We start from the raw sequence: 18,769 nt of genomic DNA, 5'->3' as shown, positions 1-18,769 counted from the left end.
CAGTGGTTGAAAATTGCATACTTATCAAGACTTTGAAGACATGCGTAAGCACCCTGTATAAAGTGGGCTAGAAAGTAAAATGCTGAAGCCTTCCCTTGTTGTAAATGAAAAGCTATGTTTGGGAAAAGAAGCAAGAGCGCTCTCTGCTGGCGGAATGCAAAAGCTTACAGCACCGGGTATTCCCAGGCGGTCTCCCATCCAAGTACTGACCCGGCCCGACCCTGCTTAGCTTCCGAGATCGGACGAGATCGGGCGTGTTCAGGGTGGTATGGCCGTAAGCGAAGAAGCAGGGGTAACACAAGCGTTTTATATGAGACTCCACCACATCAACAGCTATATGTGACATGTTTTATCTGTGCAAACACTTACATTTCAGACAGAGCTGTTATCAGACTGCTGCCTGTATAATCACTTAATTGGTTTGTTTGTTTACATGTTAAATATCGCTGTATAAAGAATGAGTGCTCTTTATTTCAATAAATACTTATAAGTTATATATATATAACTTAACATGTTAGTTGGGGTGGCACCGTATGTCTCAATCCACATCTGAATTTAAATCTGAGACATGAAATTACTTATCAGAATTTAACTTGAAGATATTTTTGTAGTCTATTTACTTTTATTTTCTCAGAGCGATAAGGTACTTAAAGCTGAATTTAAACACCAAGAAATGACCTGTCACACTCATTTCATGCACCTATTTTTGGTTATTCGTGATTATTGTCATTGGGATTTTTTTAGGCTGTACTTTGAGTTGTTTTCATTTCATTAAGTTTAGATTTATATCATTTTATACAATAGAATAGAAAAATACTTTATGGCCTGGTACCACCTGCCTAAACTCTTTACTGCCTTTTCCCTAATTATTGGAATGTTTTTCTTCATCTATTACAAACTTTCTATCACTTAATTTCCCTCTACTTATTGAGATACTTCTAGACTTAGTAGGTTTGATTTTCATGCCAGCCCACTTTAGATTTTTATTAAGTCTCTCCAGTATTCTCTTCATACATGGCTCTGTTGTAGTCACTAACGTCATATCAGCCATGTATGTACATTAATTAACTCCACTTCAGGCTTCCACTTCAGCCCTCTCAGTCTTTGTGGACAGAGTTCATATAAACAGGGTGCTTGCTCTTTTTCCAAATTAAAATTCCAGACTTTTTTAAAACTGATACTTTTTCCCCCCAAGACCTTAACTTTATGTACTTGTAACTTGTGTGCCTGCTGCCTACTTCATTGGTTGAGATTGTACCAACTGTGTTTATTAGAAATGTTCATTTTTATAGGCTTGTATTCAATGAACAGATGCATTATTCACAGTAAATTACGCTTTTACTGAGGAAAACGTTTCAAAACATGAAAATCACAAGTACATGAATTTCACATCAAACAAGTGTCACAAAAACTATCTATATAAAAAAATGAATGGATGGATGAATGTGTGTAGAATTCAGTCTCTTCACTCACATCTCATCCCATTAGGCTAATACAGTACGTGAGCAGTTAGTAAGATGATAGTTTTATAGCCTACCTTCCTATTTGTCATTTCACAATGCCTTTGAGCATACTGTAAAATTCTAGCATCCATTTATTTTCCATACTTTATTAAGACTTTGACAGAAAATTGAAGAGTTTTCAAGGTGTGGAAAACAGTGGTTGAAAATTGCATACTTATCAAGACTTTGAAGACATGCGTAAGCACCCTGTATAAAGTGGGCTAGAAAGTAAAATGCTGAAGCCTTCCCTTGTTGTAAATGAAAAGCTATGTTTGGGAAAAGAAGCAAGAGCGCTCTCTGCTGGCGGAATGCAAAAGCTTACAGCACCGGGTATTCCCAGGCGGTCTCCCATCCAAGTACTGACCCGGCCCGACCCTGCTTAGCTTCCGAGATCGGACGAGATCGGGCGTGTTCAGGGTGGTATGGCCGTAAGCGAAGAAGTAGGGGTAACACAACCGCTTTATATGAGACTCCACCACATCAACAGCTATATGTGACATGTTTTATCTGTGCAAACACATACATTTCAGACAGAGCTGTTATCAGACTGCTGCCTGTACAATCACTTAATTGGTTTGTTTGTTTACATGTTAAATATCGATGTATAAAGAATGAGTGCTCTTTATTTCAATAAATACTTATAAGTTATATATATACGGTATAACTTAACATGTTAGTTCGGGTGGCACCGTATGTCTCAATCCACATCTGAATTTAAATCTGAGACATGAAATTACTTATCAGAATTTAACTTGAAGATATTTTTGTAGTCTATTTACTTTTATTTTCTCAGAGCGATAAGGTACTTAAAGCTGAATTTAAACACCAAGAAATGACCTGTCAAACTCATTTCATGCACCTATTTTTTTGTTATTCGTGATTATTGTCATTGGGATTTTTTTTTAGGCTATACTTTGAGTTGTTTTCATTTCATTAAGTTTAGATTTATATCATTTTATACAATAGAATAGAAAAATACTTTATGGCCTGGTACCACCTGCCTAAACTCTTTACTGCCTTTTCCCTAATTATTGGAATGTTTTTCTTCATCTATTACAAACTTTCTATCACTTAATTTCCCTCTACTTATTGAGATACTTCTAGACTTAGTAGGTTTGATTTTCATGCCAGCCCACTATAGATTTTTATTAAGTCTCTCCAGTATTCTCTTCATACATGGCTCTGTTGTAGTCACTAACGTCATATCAGCCATGTATGTACATTAATTAACTCCACTTCAGGCTTCCACTTCAGCCCTCTCAGTCTTTGTGGACAGAGTTCATATAAACAGGGTGCTTGCTCTTTTTCCAAATTAAAATTCCAGACTTTTTTAAAACTGATACTTTTTCCCCCCAAGACCTTAACTTTATGTACTTGTAACTTGTGTGCCTGCTGCCTACTTCATTGGTTGAGATTGTACCAACTGTGTTTATTAGAAATGTTCATTTTTATAGGCTTGTATTCAATGAACAGATGCATTATTCACAGTAAATTACGCTTTTACTGAGGAAAACGTTTCAAAACATGAAAATCACAAGTACATGAATTTCACATCAAACAAGTGTCACAAAAACTATCTATATAAAAAAATGAATGGATGGATGAATGTGTGTAGAATTCAGTCTCTTCACTCACATCTCATCCCATTAGGCTAACACAGTACGTGAGCAGTTGGTAAGATGATAGTTTTATAGCCTACCTTCCTATTTGTCATTTCACAATGCCTTTGAGCATACTGTAAAATTCTAGCATCCATTTATTTTCCATACTTTATTAAGACTTTCACAAAAATTGAAGAGTTTTCAAGGTCTGGAAAACAGTGGTTGAAAATTGCATACTTATCAAGACTTTGAAGACATGCGTAAGCACCCTGTATAAAGTCGGCTAGAAAGTAAAATGCTGAAGCCTTCCCTTGTTGTAAATAAAAAGCTATGTTTGGGAAAAGAAGCAAGAGCGCTCTCTGCTGGCGGAATGCAAAAGCTTACAGCACCGGGTATTCCCAGGCGGTCTCCCATCCAAGTACTGACCCGACCCTGCTTAGCTTCCGAGATCGGACGAGATCGGGCGTGTTCAGGGTGGTATGGCCGTAAGCGAAGAAGTAGGGGTAACACAACCATTTTATATGAGACTCCACCACATCAACAGCTATATGTGACATGTTTTATCTGTGCAAACACATACATTTCAGACAGAGCTGTTATCAGACTGCTGCCTGTACAATCACTTAATTGGTTTGTTTGTTTACATGTTAAACATGGATGTATAAAGAATGAGTGCTCTTTATTTCAATAAATACTTATAAGTTATATATATACGGTATAACTTAACATGTTAGTTCGGGTGGCACCGTATGTCTCAATCCACATCTGAATTTAAATCTGAGACATGAAATTACTTATCAGAATTTAACTTGAAGATATTTTTGTAGTCTATTTACTTTTTTTTTCTCAGAGCGATAAGGTACTTAAAGCTGAATTTAAACACCAAGAAATGACCTGTCACACTCATTTCATGCACCTATTTTTGGTTATTCGTGATTACTGTCATTGGGATTTTTTTGGCTATACTTTGAGTTGTTTTCATTTCATTAAGTTTAGATTTATATCATTTTATACAATAGAATAGAAAAATACTTTATGGCCTGGTACCACCTGCCTAAACTCTTTACTGCCTTTTCCCTAATTATTGGAATGTTTTTCTTCATCTATTACAAACTTTCTAACACTTAATTTCCCTCTAATTATTGAGATACTTCTAGACTTAGTAGGTTTGATTTTCATGCCAGCCCACTTTAGATTTTTATTAAGTCTCTCCAGTATTCTCTTCATACATGGCTCTGTTGTAGTCACTAACGTCATATCAGCCATGTATGTACATTAATTAACTCCACTTCAGGCTTCCACTTCAGCCCTCTCAGTCTTTGTGGACAGAGTTCATATAAACAGGGTGCTTGCTCTTTTTCCAAATTAAAATTCCAGACTTTTTTAAAACTGATACTTTTTCCCCCAAGACCTTAACTTTATGTACTTGTAACTTGTGTGCCTACTGCCTACTTCATTGGTTGAGATTGTACCAACTGTGTTTATTAGAAATGTTCATTTTTATAGGCTTGTATTCAATGAACAAATGCATTATTCACAGTAAATTACGCTTTTACTGAGGAAAACGTTTCAAAACATGAAAATCACAAGTACATGAATTTCACATCAAACAAGTGTCACAAAAACTATCTATATAAAAAAATGAATGGATGGATGAATGTGTGTAGAATTCAGTCTCTTCACTCACATCTCATCCCATTAGGCTAATACAGTACGTGAGCAGTTAGTAAGATGATAGTTTTATAGCCTACCTTCCTATTTGTCATTTCACAATGCCTTTGAGCATACTGTAAAATTCTAGCATCCATTTATTTTCCATACTTTATTAAGACTTTCACAAAAATTGAAGAGTTTTCAAGGTCTGGAAAACAGTGGTTGAAAATTGCATACTTATCAAGACTTTGAAGACATGCGTAAGCACCCTGTATAAAGTGGGCTAGAAAGTAAAATGCTGAAGCCTTCCCTTGTTGTAAATGAAAAGCTATGTTTGGGAAAAGAAGCAAGAGCGCTCTCTGCTGGCGGAATGCAAAAGCTTACAGCACCGGGTATTCCCAGGCGGTCTCCCATCCAAGTACTGACCCGACCCTGCTTAGCTTCCGAGATCGGACGAGATCGGGCGTGTTCAGGGTGGTATGGCCGTAAGCGAAGAAGTAGGGGTAACACAACCATTTTATATGAGACTCCACCACATCAACAGCTATATGTGACATGTTTTATCTGTGCAAACACATACATTTCAGACAGAGCTGTTATCAGACTGCTGCCTGTACAATCACTTAATTGGTTTGTTTGTTTACATGTTAAATATCGCTGTATAAAGAATGAGTGCTCTTTATTTCAATAAATACTTATAAGTTATATATATATAACTTAACATGTTAGTTGGGGTGGCACCGTATGTCTCAATCCACATCTGAATTTAAATCTGAGACATGAAATTACTTATCAGAATTTAACTTGAAGATATTTTTGTAGTCTATTTACTTTTATTTTCTCAGAGCGATAAGGTACTTAAAGCTGAATTTAAACACCAAGAAATGACCTGTCACACTCATTTCATGCACCTATTTTTGGTTATTCGTGATTATTGTCATTGGGATTTTTTTAGGCTGTACTTTGAGTTGTTTTCATTTCATTAAGTTTAGATTTATATCATTTTATACAATAGAATAGAAAAATACTTTATGGCCTGGTACCACCTGCCTAAACTCTTTACTGCCTTTTCCCTAATTATTGGAATGTTTTTCTTCATCTATTACAAACTTTCTATCACTTAATTTCCCTCTACTTATTGAGATACTTCTAGACTTAGTAGGTTTGATTTTCATGCCAGCCCACTTTAGATTTTTATTAAGTCTCTCCAGTATTCTCTTCATACATGGCTCTGTTGTAGTCACTAACGTCATATCAGCCATGTATGTACATTAATTAACTCCACTTCAGGCTTCCACTTCAGCCCTCTCAGTCTTTGTGGACAGAGTTCATATAAACAGGGTGCTTGCTCTTTTTCCAAATTAAAATTCCAGACTTTTTTAAAACTGATACTTTTTCCCCCCAAGACCTTAACTTTATGTACTTGTAACTTGTGTGCCTGCTGCCTACTTCATTGGTTGAGATTGTACCAACTGTGTTTATTAGAAATGTTCATTTTTATAGGCTTGTATTCAATGAACAGATGCATTATTCACAGTAAATTACGCTTTTACTGAGGAAAACGTTTCAAAACATGAAAATCACAAGTACATGAATTTCACATCAAACAAGTGTCACAAAAACTATCTATATAAAAAAATGAATGGATGGATGAATGTGTGTAGAATTCAGTCTCTTCACTCACATCTCATCCCATTAGGCTAATACAGTACGTGAGCAGTTAGTAAGATGATAGTTTTATAGCCTACCTTCCTATTTGTCATTTCACAATGCCTTTGAGCATACTGTAAAATTCTAGCATCCATTTATTTTCCATACTTTATTAAGACTTTGACAGAAAATTGAAGAGTTTTCAAGGTGTGGAAAACAGTGGTTGAAAATTGCATACTTATCAAGACTTTGAAGACATGCGTAAGCACCCTGTATAAAGTGGGCTAGAAAGTAAAATGCTGAAGCCTTCCCTTGTTGTAAATGAAAAGCTATGTTTGGGAAAAGAAGCAAGAGCGCTCTCTGCTGGCGGAATGCAAAAGCTTACAGCACCGGGTATTCCCAGGCGGTCTCCCATCCAAGTACTGACCCGGCCCGACCCTGCTTAGCTTCCGAGATCGGACGAGATCGGGCGTGTTCAGGGTGGTATGGCCGTAAGCGAAGAAGTAGGGGTAACACAACCGCTTTATATGAGACTCCACCACATCAACAGCTATATGTGACATGTTTTATCTGTGCAAACACATACATTTCAGACAGAGCTGTTATCAGACTGCTGCCTGTACAATCACTTAATTGGTTTGTTTGTTTACATGTTAAATATCGATGTATAAAGAATGAGTGCTCTTTATTTCAATAAATACTTATAAGTTATATATATACGGTATAACTTAACATGTTAGTTCGGGTGGCACCGTATGTCTCAATCCACATCTGAATTTAAATCTGAGACATGAAATTACTTATCAGAATTTAACTTGAAGATATTTTTGTAGTCTATTTACTTTTATTTTCTCAGAGCGATAAGGTACTTAAAGCTGAATTTAAACACCAAGAAATGACCTGTCAAACTCATTTCATGCACCTATTTTTTTGTTATTCGTGATTATTGTCATTGGGATTTTTTTTTAGGCTATACTTTGAGTTGTTTTCATTTCATTAAGTTTAGATTTATATCATTTTATACAATAGAATAGAAAAATACTTTATGGCCTGGTACCACCTGCCTAAACTCTTTACTGCCTTTTCCCTAATTATTGGAATGTTTTTCTTCATCTATTACAAACTTTCTATCACTTAATTTCCCTCTACTTATTGAGATACTTCTAGACTTAGTAGGTTTGATTTTCATGCCAGCCCACTATAGATTTTTATTAAGTCTCTCCAGTATTCTCTTCATACATGGCTCTGTTGTAGTCACTAACGTCATATCAGCCATGTATGTACATTAATTAACTCCACTTCAGGCTTCCACTTCAGCCCTCTCAGTCTTTGTGGACAGAGTTCATATAAACAGGGTGCTTGCTCTTTTTCCAAATTAAAATTCCAGACTTTTTTAAAACTGATACTTTTTCCCCCCAAGACCTTAACTTTATGTACTTGTAACTTGTGTGCCTGCTGCCTACTTCATTGGTTGAGATTGTACCAACTGTGTTTATTAGAAATGTTCATTTTTATAGGCTTGTATTCAATGAACAGATGCATTATTCACAGTAAATTACGCTTTTACTGAGGAAAACGTTTCAAAACATGAAAATCACAAGTACATGAATTTCACATCAAACAAGTGTCACAAAAACTATCTATATAAAAAAATGAATGGATGGATGAATGTGTGTAGAATTCAGTCTCTTCACTCACATCTCATCCCATTAGGCTAACACAGTACGTGAGCAGTTGGTAAGATGATAGTTTTATAGCCTACCTTCCTATTTGTCATTTCACAATGCCTTTGAGCATACTGTAAAATTCTAGCATCCATTTATTTTCCATACTTTATTAAGACTTTCACAAAAATTGAAGAGTTTTCAAGGTCTGGAAAACAGTGGTTGAAAATTGCATACTTATCAAGACTTTGAAGACATGCGTAAGCACCCTGTATAAAGTCGGCTAGAAAGTAAAATGCTGAAGCCTTCCCTTGTTGTAAATAAAAAGCTATGTTTGGGAAAAGAAGCAAGAGCGCTCTCTGCTGGCGGAATGCAAAAGCTTACAGCACCGGGTATTCCCAGGCGGTCTCCCATCCAAGTACTGACCCGACCCTGCTTAGCTTCCGAGATCGGACGAGATCGGGCGTGTTCAGGGTGGTATGGCCGTAAGCGAAGAAGTAGGGGTAACACAACCATTTTATATGAGACTCCACCACATCAACAGCTATATGTGACATGTTTTATCTGTGCAAACACATACATTTCAGACAGAGCTGTTATCAGACTGCTGCCTGTACAATCACTTAATTGGTTTGTTTGTTTACATGTTAAACATGGATGTATAAAGAATGAGTGCTCTTTATTTCAATAAATACTTATAAGTTATATATATACGGTATAACTTAACATGTTAGTTCGGGTGGCACCGTATGTCTCAATCCACATCTGAATTTAAATCTGAGACATGAAATTACTTATCAGAATTTAACTTGAAGATATTTTTGTAGTCTATTTACTTTTTTTTTCTCAGAGCGATAAGGTACTTAAAGCTGAATTTAAACACCAAGAAATGACCTGTCACACTCATTTCATGCACCTATTTTTGGTTATTCGTGATTACTGTCATTGGGATTTTTTTGGCTATACTTTGAGTTGTTTTCATTTCATTAAGTTTAGATTTATATCATTTTATACAATAGAATAGAAAAATACTTTATGGCCTGGTACCACCTGCCTAAACTCTTTACTGCCTTTTCCCTAATTATTGGAATGTTTTTCTTCATCTATTACAAACTTTCTAACACTTAATTTCCCTCTAATTATTGAGATACTTCTAGACTTAGTAGGTTTGATTTTCATGCCAGCCCACTTTAGATTTTTATTAAGTCTCTCCAGTATTCTCTTCATACATGGCTCTGTTGTAGTCACTAACGTCATATCAGCCATGTATGTACATTAATTAACTCCACTTCAGGCTTCCACTTCAGCCCTCTCAGTCTTTGTGGACAGAGTTCATATAAACAGGGTGCTTGCTCTTTTTCCAAATTAAAATTCCAGACTTTTTTAAAACTGATACTTTTTCCCCCCAAGACCTTAACTTTATGTACTTGTAACTTGTGTGCCTACTGCCTACTTCATTGGTTGAGATTGTACCAACTGTGTTTATTAGAAATGTTCATTTTTATAGGCTTGTATTCAATGAACAAATGCATTATTCACAGTAAATTACGCTTTTACTGAGGAAAACGTTTCAAAACATGAAAATCACAAGTACATGAATTTCACATCAAACAAGTGTCACAAAAACTATCTATATAAAAAAATGAATGGATGGATGAATGTGTGTAGAATTCAGTCTCTTCACTCACATCTCATCCCATTAGGCTAATACAGTACGTGAGCAGTTAGTAAGATGATAGTTTTATAGCCTACCTTCCTATTTGTCATTTCACAATGCCTTTGAGCATACTGTAAAATTCTAGCATCCATTTATTTTCCATACTTTATTAAGACTTTCACAAAAATTGAAGAGTTTTCAAGGTCTGGAAAACAGTGGTTGAAAATTGCATACTTATCAAGACTTTGAAGACATGCGTAAGCACCCTGTATAAAGTGGGCTAGAAAGTAAAATGCTGAAGCCTTCCCTTGTTGTAAATGAAAAGCTATGTTTGGGAAAAGAAGCAAGAGCGCTCTCTGCTGGCGGAATGCAAAAGCTTACAGCACCGGGTATTCCCAGGCGGTCTCCCATCCAAGTACTGACCCGACCCTGCTTAGCTTCCGAGATCGGACGAGATCGGGCGTGTTCAGGGTGGTATGGCCGTAAGCGAAGAAGTAGGGGTAACACAACCATTTTATATGAGACTCCACCACATCAACAGCTATATGTGACATGTTTTATCTGTGCAAACACATACATTTCAGACAGAGCTGTTATCAGACTGCTGCCTGTACAATCACTTAATTGGTTTGTTTGTTTACATGTTAAATATCGCTGTATAAAGAATGAGTGCTCTTTATTTCAATAAATACTTATAAGTTATATATATATAACTTAACATGTTAGTTGGGGTGGCACCGTATGTCTCAATCCACATCTGAATTTAAATCTGAGACATGAAATTACTTATCAGAATTTAACTTGAAGATATTTTTGTAGTCTATTTACTTTTATTTTCTCAGAGCGATAAGGTACTTAAAGCTGAATTTAAACACCAAGAAATGACCTGTCACACTCATTTCATGCTCCTATTTTTGGTTATTCGTGATTATTGTCATTGGGATTTTTTTAGGCTGTACTTTGAGTTGTTTTCATTTCATTAAGTTTAGATTTATATCATTTTATACAATAGAATAGAAAAATACTTTATGGCCTGGTACCACCTGCCTAAACTCTTTACTGCCTTTTCCCTAATTATTGGAATGTTTTTCTTCATCTATTACAAACTTTCTATCACTTAATTTCCCTCTACTTATTGAGATACTTCTAGACTTAGTAGGTTTGATTTTCATGCCAGCCCACTATAGATTTTTATTAAGTCTCTCCAGTATTCTCTTCATACATGGCTCTGTTGTAGTCACTAACGTCATATCAGCCATGTATGTACATTAATTAACTCCACTTCAGGCTTCCACTTCAGCCCTCTCAGTCTTTGTGGACAGAGTTCATATAAACAGGGTGCTTGCTCTTTTTCCAAATTAAAATTCCAGACTTTTTTAAAACTGATACTTTTTCCCCCCAAGACCTTAACTTTATGTACTTGTAACTTGTGTGCCTGCTGCCTACTTCATTGGTTGAGATTGTACCAACTGTGTTTATTAGAAATGTTCATTTTTATAGGCTTGTATTCAATGAACAGATGCATTATTCACAGTAAATTACGCTTTTACTGAGGAAAACGTTTCAAAACATGAAAATCACAAGGACATGAATTTCACATCAAACAAGTGTCACAAAAACTATCTATATAAAAAAATGAATGGATGGATGAATGTGTGTAGAATTCAGTCTCTTCACTCACATCTCATCCCATTAGGCTAACACAGTACGTGAGCAGTTAGTAAGATGATAGTTTTATAGCCTACCTTCCTATTTGTCATTTCACAATGCCTTTGAGCATACTGTAAAATTCTAGCATCCATTTATTTTCCATACTTTATTAAGACTTTCACAAAAATTGAAGAGTTTTCAAGGTCTGGAAAACAGTGGTTGAAAATTGCATACTTATCAAGACTTTGAAGACATGCGTAAGCACCCTGTATAAAGTCGGCTAGAAAGTAAAATGCTGAAGCCTTCCCTTGTTGTAAATAAAAAGCTATGTTTGGGAAAAGAAGCAAGAGCGCTCTCTGCTGGCGGAATGCAAAAGCTTACAGCACCGGGTATTCCCAGGCGGTCTCCCATCCAAGTACTGACCCGACCCTGCTTAGCTTCCGAGATCAGACGAGATCGGGCGTGTTCAGGGTGGTATGGCCGTAAGCGAAGAAGTAGGGGTAACACAACCATTTTATATGAGACTCCACCACATCAACAGCTATATGTGACATGTTTTATCTGTGCAAACACATACATTTCAGACAGAGCTGTTATCAGACTGCTGCCTGTACAATCACTTAATTGGTTTGTTTGTTTACATGTTAAACATGGATGTATAAAGAATGAGTGCTCTTTATTTCAATAAATACTTATAAGTTATATATATATAACTTAACATGTTAGTTCGGGTGGCACCGTATGTCTCAATCCACATCTGAATTTAAATCTGACACATGAAATTACTTATCACAATTTAACTTGAAGATATTTTTGTAGTCTATTTACTTTTATTTTCTCAGAGCAATAAGGTACTTAAAGCTGAATTTAAACACCAAGAAATGACCTGTCACACTCATTTCATGCACCTATTTTTGGTTATTCGTGATTACTGTCATTGGGATTTTTTTGGCTATACTTTGAGTTGTTTTCATTTCATTAAGTTTAGATTTATATCATTTTATACAATAGAATAGAAAAATACTTTATGGCCTGGTACCACCTGCCTAAACTCTTTACTGCCTTTTCCCTAATTATTGGAATGTTTTTCTTCATCTATTACAAACTTTCTAACACTTAATTTCCCTCTACTTATTGAGATACTTCTAGACTTAGTAGGTTTGATTTTCATGCCAGCCCACTTTAGATTTTTATTAAGTCTCTCCAGTATTCTCTTCATACATGGCTCTGTTGTAGTCACTAACGTCATATCAGCCATGTATGTACATTAATTAACTCCACTTCAGGCTTCCACTTCAGCCCTCTCAGTCTTTGTGGACAGAGTTCATATAAACAGGGTGCTTGCTCTTTTTCCAAATTAAAATTCCAGACTTTTTTAAAACTGATACTTTTTCCCCCCAAGACCTTAACTTTATGTACTTGTAACTTGTGTGCCTACTGCCTACTTCATTGGTTGAGATTGTACCAACTGTGTTTATTAGAAATGTTCATTTTTATAGGCTTGTATTCAATGAACAAATGCATTATTCACAGTAAATTACGCTTTTACTGAGGAAAACGTTTCAAAACATGAAAATCACAAGTACATGAATTTCACATCAAACAAGTGTCACAAAAACTATCTATATAAAAAAATGAATGGATGGATGAATGTGTGTAGAATTCAGTCTCTTCACTCACATCTCATCCCATTAGGCTAATACAGTACGTGAGCAGTTAGTAAGATGATAGTTTTATAGCCTACCTTCCTATTTGTCATTTCACAATGCCTTTGAGCATACTGTAAAATTCTAGCATCCATTTATTTTCCATACTTTATTAAGACTTTCACAAAAATTGAAGAGTTTTCAAGGTCTGGAAAACAGTGGTTGAAAATTGCATACTTATCAAGACTTTGAAGACATGCGTAAGCACCCTGTATAAAGTGGGCTAGAAAGTAAAATGCTGAAGCCTTCCCTTGTTGTAAATGAAAAGCTATGTTTGGGAAAAGAAGCAAGAGCGCTCTCTGCTGGCGGAATGCAAAAGCTTACAGCACCGGGTATTCCCAGGCGGTCTCCCATCCAAGTACTGACCCGGCCCGACCCTGCTTAGCTTCCGAGATCGGACGAGATCGGGCGTGTTCAGGGTGGTATGGCCGTAAGCGAAGAAGCAGGGGTAACACAAGCGTTTTATATGAGACTCCACCACATCAACAGCTATATGTGACATGTTTTATCTGTGCAAACACATACATTTCAGACAGAGCTGTTATCAGACTGCTGCCTGTATAATCACTTAATTGGTTTGTTTGTTTACATGTTAAATATCGCTGTATAAAGAATGAGTGCTCTTTATTTCAATAAATACTTATAAGTTATATATATATAACTTAACATGTTAGTTGGGGTGGCACCGTATGTCTCAATCCACATCTGAATTTAAATCTGAGACATGAAATTACTTATCAGAATTTAACTTGAAGATATTTTTGTAGTCTATTTACTTTTATTTTCTCAGAGCGATAAGGTACTTAAAGCTGAATTTAAACACCAAGAAATGACCTGTCACACTCATTTCATGCACCTATTTTTGGTTATTCGTGATTATTGTCATTGGGATTTTTTTAGGCTGTACTTTGAGTTGTTTTCATTTCATTAAGTTTAGATTTATATCATTTTATACAATAGAATAGAAAAATACTTTATGGCCTGGTACCACCTGCCTAAACTCTTTACTGCCTTTTCCCTAATTATTGGAATGTTTTTCTTCATCTATTACAAACTTTCTATCACTTAATTTCCCTCTACTTATTGAGATACTTCTAGACTTAGTAGGTTTGATTTTCATGCCAGCCCACTTTAGATTTTTATTAAGTCTCTCCAGTATTCTCTTCATACATGGCTCTGTTGTAGTCACTAACGTCATATCAGCCATGTATGTACATTAATTAACTCCACTTCAGGCTTCCACTTCAGCCCTCTCAGTCTTTGTGGACAGAGTTCATATAAACAGGGTGCTTGCTCTTTTTCCAAATTAAAATTCCAGACTTTTTTAAAACTGATACTTTTTCCCCCCAAGACCTTAACTTTATGTACTTGTAACTTGTGTGCCTGCTGCCTACTTCATTGGTTGAGATTGTACCAACTGTGTTTATTAGAAATGTTCATTTTTATAGGCTTGTATTCAATGAACAGATGCATTATTCACAGTAAATTACGCTTTTACTGAGGAAAACGTTTCAAAACATGAAAATCACAAGTACATGAATTTCACATCAAACAAGTGTCACAAAAACTATCTATATAAAAAAATGAATGGATGGATGAATGTGTGTAGAATTCAGTCTCTTCACTCACATCTCATCCCATTAGGCTAATACAGTACGTGAGCAGTTAGTAAGATGATAGTTTTATAGCCTACCTTCCTATTTGTCATTTCACAATGCCTTTGAGCATACTGTAAAATTCTAGCATCCATTTATTTTCCATACTTTATTAAGACTTTGACAGAAAATTGAAGAGTTTTCAAGGTGTGGAAAACAGTGGTTGAAAATTGCATACTTATCAAGACTTTGAAGACATGCGTAAGCACCCTGTATAAAGTGGGCTAGAAAGTAAAATGCTGAAGCCTTCCCTTGTTGTAAATGAAAAGCTATGTTTGGGAAAAGAAGCAAGAGCGCTCTCTGCTGGCGGAATGCAAAAGCTTACAGCACCGGGTATTCCCAGGCGGTCTCCCATCCAAGTACTGACCCGGCCCGACCCTGCTTAGCTTCCGAGATCGGACGAGATCGGGCGTGTTCAGGGTGGTATGGCCGTAAGCGAAGAAGTAGGGGTAACACAACCGCTTTATATGAGACTCCACCACATCAACAGCTATATGTGACATGTTTTATCTGTGCAAACACATACATTTCAGACAGAGCTGTTATCAGACTGCTGCCTGTACAATCACTTAATTGGTTTGTTTGTTTACATGTTAAATATCGATGTATAAAGAATGAGTGCTCTTTATTTCAATAAATACTTATAAGTTATATATATACGGTATAACTTAACATGTTAGTTCGGGTGGCACCGTATGTCTCAATCCACATCTGAATTTAAATCTGAGACATGAAATTACTTATCAGAATTTAACTTGAAGATATTTTTGTAGTCTATTTACTTTTATTTTCTCAGAGCGATAAGGTACTTAAAGCTGAATTTAAACACCAAGAAATGACCTGTCAAACTCATTTCATGCACCTATTTTTTTGTTATTCGTGATTATTGTCATTGGGATTTTTTTTTAGGCTATACTTTGAGTTGTTTTCATTTCATTAAGTTTAGATTTATATCATTTTATACAATAGAATAGAAAAATACTTTATGGCCTGGTACCACCTGCCTAAACTCTTTACTGCCTTTTCCCTAATTATTGGAATGTTTTTCTTCATCTATTACAAACTTTCTATCACTTAATTTCCCTCTACTTATTGAGATACTTCTAGACTTAGTAGGTTTGATTTTCATGCCAGCCCACTATAGATTTTTATTAAGTCTCTCCAGTATTCTCTTCATACATGGCTCTGTTGTAGTCACTAACGTCATATCAGCCATGTATGTACATTAATTAACTCCACTTCAGGCTTCCACTTCAGCCCTCTCAGTCTTTGTGGACAGAGTTCATATAAACAGGGTGCTTGCTCTTTTTCCAAATTAAAATTCCAGACTTTTTTAAAACTGATACTTTTTCCCCCCAAGACCTTAACTTTATGTACTTGTAACTTGTGTGCCTGCTGCCTACTTCATTGGTTGAGATTGTACCAACTGTGTTTATTAGAAATGTTCATTTTTATAGGCTTGTATTCAATGAACAGATGCATTATTCACAGTAAATTACGCTTTTACTGAGGAAAACGTTTCAAAACATGAAAATCACAAGTACATGAATTTCACATCAAACAAGTGTCACAAAAACTATCTATATAAAAAAATGAATGGATGGATGAATGTGTGTAGAATTCAGTCTCTTCACTCACATCTCATCCCATTAGGCTAACACAGTACGTGAGCAGTTGGTAAGATGATAGTTTTATAGCCTACCTTCCTATTTGTCATTTCACAATGCCTTTGAGCATACTGTAAAATTCTAGCATCCATTTATTTTCCATACTTTATTAAGACTTTCACAAAAATTGAAGAGTTTTCAAGGTCTGGAAAACAGTGGTTGAAAATTGCATACTTATCAAGACTTTGAAGACATGCGTAAGCACCCTGTATAAAGTCGGCTAGAAAGTAAAATGCTGAAGCCTTCCCTTGTTGTAAATAAAAAGCTATGTTTGGGAAAAGAAGCAAGAGCGCTCTCTGCTGGCGGAATGCAAAAGCTTACAGCACCGGGTATTCCCAGGCGGTCTCCCATCCAAGTACTGACCCGACCCTGCTTAGCTTCCGAGATCGGACGAGATCGGGCGTGTTCAGGGTGGTATGGCCGTAAGCGAAGAAGTAGGGGTAACACAACCATTTTATATGAGACTCCACCACATCAACAGCTATATGTGACATGTTTTATCTGTGCAAACACATACATTTCAGACAGAGCTGTTATCAGACTGCTGCCTGTACAATCACTTAATTGGTTTGTTTGTTTACATGTTAAACATGGATGTATAAAGAATGAGTGCTCTTTATTTCAATAAATACTTATAAGTTATATATATACGGTATAACTTAACATGTTAGTTCGGGTGGCACCGTATGTCTCAATCCACATCTGAATTTAAATCTGAGACATGAAATTACTTATCACAATTTAACTTGAAGATATTTTTGTAGTCTATTTACTTTTATTTTCTCAGAGCAATAAGGTACTTAAAGCTGAATTTAAACACCAAGAAATGACCTGTCACACTCATTTCATGCACCTATTTTTGGTTATTCGTGATTACTGTCATTGGGATTTTTTTGGCTATACTTTGAGTTGTTTTCATTTCATTAAGTTTAGATTTATATCATTTTATACAATAGAATAGAAAAATACTTTATGGCCTGGTACCACCTGCCTAAACTCTTTACTGCCTTTTCCCTAATTATTGGAATGTTTTTCTTCATCTATTACAAACTTTCTAACACTTAATTTCCCTCTAATTATTGAGATACTTCTAGACTTAGTAGGTTTGATTTTCATGCCAGCCCACTTTAGATTTTTATTAAGTCTCTCCAGTATTCTCTTCATACATGGCTCTGTTGTAGTCACTAACGTCATATCAGCCATGTATGTACATTAATTAACTCCACTTCAGGCTTCCACTTCAGCCCTCTCAGTCTTTGTGGACAGAGTTCATATAAACAGGGTGCTTGCTCTTTTTCCAAATTAAAATTCCAGACTTTTTTAAAACTGATACTTTTTCCCCCCAAGACCTTAACTTTATGTACTTGTAACTTGTGTGCCTACTGCCTACTTCATTGGTTGAGATTGTACCAACTGTGTTTATTAGAAATGTTCATTTTTATAGGCTTGTATTCAATGAACAAATGCATTATTCACAGTAAATTACGCTTTTACTGAGGAAAACGTTTCAAAACATGAAAATCACAAGTACATGAATTTCACATCAAACAAGTGTCACAAAAACTATCTATATAAAAAAATGAATGGATGGATGAATGTGTGTAGAATTCAGTCTCTTCACTCACATCTCATCCCATTAGGCTAATACAGTACGTGAGCAGTTAGTAAGATGATAGTTTTATAGCCTACCTTCCTATTTGTCATTTCACAATGCCTTTGAGCATACTGTAAAATTCTAGCATCCATTTATTTTCCATACTTTATTAAGACTTTCACAAAAATTGAAGAGTTTTCAAGGTCTGGAAAACAGTGGTTGAAAATTGCATACTTATCAAGACTTTGAAGACATGCGTAAGCACCCTGTATAAAGTGGGCTAGAAAGTAAAATGCTGAAGCCTTCCCTTGTTGTAAATGAAAAGCTATGTTTGGGAAAAGAAGCAAGAGCGCTCTCTGCTGGCGGAATGCAAAAGCTTACAGCACCGGGTATTCCCAGGCGGTCTCCCATCCAAGTACTGACCCGGCCCGACCCTGCTTAGCTTCCGAGATCGGACGAGATCGGGCGTGTTCAGGGTGGTATGGCCGTAAGCGAAGAAGCAGGGGTAACACAAGCGTTTTATATGAGACTCCACCACATCAACAGCTATATGTGACATGTTTTATCTGTGCAAACACTTACATTTCAGACAGAGCTGTTATCAGACTGCTGCCTGTATAATCACTTAATTGGTTTGTTTGTTTACATGTTAAATATCGCTGTATAAAGAATGAGTGCTCTTTATTTCAATAAATACTTATAAGTTATATATATATAACTTAACATGTTAGTTGGGGTGGCACCGTATGTCTCAATCCACATCTGAATTT

At 35.9% G+C, this 18,769-nt stretch overlaps 12 non-coding genes across 12 annotated transcripts; all 12 read right to left on the bottom strand.

Annotated features, from left to right (window-relative positions):
* Window positions 1–161: 161 nt before the first annotated feature.
* Window positions 162–280, bottom strand: LOC142397051 (5S ribosomal RNA). The gene has a single exon (XR_012772619.1). It is a non-coding gene; the product is annotated as a 5S ribosomal RNA (ribosomal RNA).
* A 1,537-nt stretch (window positions 281–1,817) lies between these two features.
* LOC142397050 (5S ribosomal RNA) lies at window positions 1,818–1,936 on the bottom strand. The gene has a single exon (XR_012772618.1). It is a non-coding gene; the product is annotated as a 5S ribosomal RNA (ribosomal RNA).
* A 1,544-nt stretch (window positions 1,937–3,480) lies between these two features.
* Window positions 3,481–3,594, bottom strand: LOC142397018 (5S ribosomal RNA). Its single transcript, XR_012772598.1, has one exon. It is a non-coding gene; the product is annotated as a 5S ribosomal RNA (ribosomal RNA).
* A 1,539-nt stretch (window positions 3,595–5,133) lies between these two features.
* Window positions 5,134–5,247, bottom strand: LOC142397017 (5S ribosomal RNA). The gene has a single exon (XR_012772597.1). It is a non-coding gene; the product is annotated as a 5S ribosomal RNA (ribosomal RNA).
* A 1,537-nt stretch (window positions 5,248–6,784) lies between these two features.
* On the bottom strand, window positions 6,785–6,903 carry LOC142397049 (5S ribosomal RNA). Its single transcript, XR_012772617.1, has one exon. It is a non-coding gene; the product is annotated as a 5S ribosomal RNA (ribosomal RNA).
* Window positions 6,904–8,447: 1,544 nt separating this feature from the next.
* Window positions 8,448–8,561, bottom strand: LOC142397086 (5S ribosomal RNA). The gene has a single exon (XR_012772653.1). It is a non-coding gene; the product is annotated as a 5S ribosomal RNA (ribosomal RNA).
* Window positions 8,562–10,101: 1,540 nt separating this feature from the next.
* LOC142397085 (5S ribosomal RNA) lies at window positions 10,102–10,215 on the bottom strand. The gene has a single exon (XR_012772652.1). It is a non-coding gene; the product is annotated as a 5S ribosomal RNA (ribosomal RNA).
* A 1,536-nt stretch (window positions 10,216–11,751) lies between these two features.
* LOC142397023 (5S ribosomal RNA) lies at window positions 11,752–11,865 on the bottom strand. The gene has a single exon (XR_012772601.1). It is a non-coding gene; the product is annotated as a 5S ribosomal RNA (ribosomal RNA).
* Window positions 11,866–13,400: 1,535 nt separating this feature from the next.
* On the bottom strand, window positions 13,401–13,519 carry LOC142397048 (5S ribosomal RNA). The gene has a single exon (XR_012772616.1). It is a non-coding gene; the product is annotated as a 5S ribosomal RNA (ribosomal RNA).
* A 1,537-nt stretch (window positions 13,520–15,056) lies between these two features.
* Window positions 15,057–15,175, bottom strand: LOC142397045 (5S ribosomal RNA). The gene has a single exon (XR_012772614.1). It is a non-coding gene; the product is annotated as a 5S ribosomal RNA (ribosomal RNA).
* Window positions 15,176–16,719: 1,544 nt separating this feature from the next.
* On the bottom strand, window positions 16,720–16,833 carry LOC142397084 (5S ribosomal RNA). Its single transcript, XR_012772651.1, has one exon. It is a non-coding gene; the product is annotated as a 5S ribosomal RNA (ribosomal RNA).
* A 1,540-nt stretch (window positions 16,834–18,373) lies between these two features.
* LOC142397044 (5S ribosomal RNA) lies at window positions 18,374–18,492 on the bottom strand. The gene has a single exon (XR_012772613.1). It is a non-coding gene; the product is annotated as a 5S ribosomal RNA (ribosomal RNA).
* Between the last annotated feature and the right edge of the window lie 277 nt (window positions 18,493–18,769).

The sequence above is a fragment of the Odontesthes bonariensis genome, chromosome 12 (genome assembly GCF_027942865.1).
Source record: "Odontesthes bonariensis isolate fOdoBon6 chromosome 12, fOdoBon6.hap1, whole genome shotgun sequence".
Taxonomy (NCBI): domain Eukaryota; kingdom Metazoa; phylum Chordata; class Actinopteri; order Atheriniformes; family Atherinopsidae; genus Odontesthes; species Odontesthes bonariensis.
The sequence above is the reverse complement of the archived record's forward strand: the minus strand, read 5'-3'. Positions and strand labels throughout refer to the sequence as shown.